The 2,070-nt window shown below is 45.2% G+C and overlaps 1 protein-coding gene across 2 annotated transcripts in view; it reads right to left on the reverse strand.

Annotated features, from left to right (window-relative positions):
• The window catches only part of LOC103727596 (pregnancy zone protein-like), a 51,661-nt gene that overhangs the window by 29,390 nt on the left and 20,201 nt on the right, over positions 1-2,070 (reverse strand). The window lies entirely within an intron of this gene.

The raw sequence follows: 2,070 nt of genomic DNA on the forward strand, positions 1-2,070 counted from the left end.
ACTCTTTCCATGAACAAATTGTATGTCTTTTTTAAAACAATAATTTATTTTTATTATTTATATGTTATGTGTATGAGTATATTGCTTGTATATATGTAAGTGCACCTGTGTCATGCGATGTATATGGAGGTCAGAAGAGGGCATCAGATCTAGAACTAGAGTTACTGATGATTTTAGCTGCCATATGGGTGCTGGGAACCAAACCCAGGACCTCTGGAAGAGCAGCCAGTGCTCTTAACCACTGAGCCATCTCTCCAGCTGGAAAAAAATGTTTGGTCTATTTATTTTTATTTTATGTGTATGAGTATTTTGCCTGCATGGATGTTAAGTGCACTGTGTGCATGCAATGCCTGTGGAGGACAGAAGAGGGCATCAGATCCCTTGGAACTGGAGTTACAGTCATTAGCTGCCATGTGGGTACTGGGAACTGAACCCAGACACTCTATGTGAGCAGCCAGTGCCCTTAGCTGCCGAGCCATCTTTCTAGTCATGCAAGAGTTAATTATGATAGGAAGTTGTAGCAGCATAGTTATTATGCTAGAGTACTTAATGTTGAGTATTGTGATGGTTTATATTGATTGTCAACTTGATAGGATCTAGAATCACCTTGAAGACAAACTTCTAGGCCTGTCTGTGATGGGTTTCTAGATGAGGTTAATTGAGGTGGGAAGACTCACTCTAAATGTACATGGCACCAGTCATGGGTTCCAGACTTCATAAAAAGGAAAAAGTAAGCTCAGTACAAACATTTATCACTCTCTGCTACTTGACTGTGGATGTAATGTGACCAGCTGGGTGGTTCCATTCCTGCCACCACACCTTCTAAACACCCATTCTTATACCCATAGGTAAATACAGCTGTCATCACTCATCAAAGAAGTTTCTGTTTTCCTGTAGCTTCAGCTGTCCTGGAACTCACTGTGTAGACCAGGCTGGCCTTGAACTCACAGAGATCTGCCTGCCTCTGCCTCCCAAGTGCTGGGATTAAAGGCATGAGCCACCATGCCTGGCCCAAAGAAATTTCTTTTTGCAGCAGATGAAGGCTGCTCCGTTGAATGTTGGGAGTCCAGTTCCAATTGGTACATCTACAACACAATCCCTACATCAAGGTTCAGGGAATATCACAGAAGAAGATGTGGGAAGATTGTAAGAGCCAGAAGACCAGGACACCTACTATGAGATACTGTCTTCTAGACATAACAGGGATGCTGCACCCATGAAATCTCAATATGGTTGCCTGCATTGTCTTGGTTTGTTCTTCATTGCTGTGACAAAAGACTCTGACCACTACCAACTGGGGAGGAAAGGGTTTATTTATCTTACATCTCCTGGGTCACAGTTCATCAGGGAGCCCAAGGGAGGAACTCAGGGCAGGAACCTGGAGGCAGGAGCTGGAGCGCAGGCCATGGAGGAACACTGCTTACAGGCTTGCTCCCCTGGCCCCTGCTCAGCCTGCTTTCTTATGCAACCCAGGCCCACCTGCCCAAGGGTGGCACCACCCACAGTGGGCTGGGCCTCCCACATCACTCATCAAGAAGATGCCCCTCAGACATGGCCACAGGCCAGTCCAATAGAGGCAATTTCCCGATTGAGGCTCCCTTTGACACTAAAGCTATCCAGCACAACTGACCCTTTGTCAACTTGACACAAACACATCACTATTAAACCATAAGGTTTCCAGTTCTTGTCCCCAAGATATGATAACATTAATATCACAATATACGACAGTACAACCTTAAAAACCCCACAGTCCTTAAAAAAAAATTCCAAACAATCAAAAGTCCATTGTCTCTTTTAAAAGTCTCAACTGTGTATGGGCTTCTGTAAAATCCAAACAAGTACTGTCTTATTTCAAAGGGAAGAATCGGGCACACCTAAGCAAAACCAATGTCCAGCAAAGTAGCTCGAGGCTGGATATCTGGGATTCACTCATGATCTTCCGGGCCCCAAAGGGTACTGACAGCTCCACTGCTCTGATTCTGCCATCCACAGCACACACAGCTCATCTCACAGATCCAGGCCAGCTCCATTCCACACCTACTGCTGTCCTTGGTGGTCGTCCCATGGTCC

The sequence above is a fragment of the Nannospalax galili genome, unplaced genomic scaffold, assembly GCF_000622305.1.
Source record: "Nannospalax galili isolate Female #2095 unplaced genomic scaffold, S.galili_v1.0 scaffold589, whole genome shotgun sequence".
Classification (NCBI taxonomy): Eukaryota; Metazoa; Chordata; class Mammalia; order Rodentia; family Spalacidae; genus Nannospalax; species Nannospalax galili.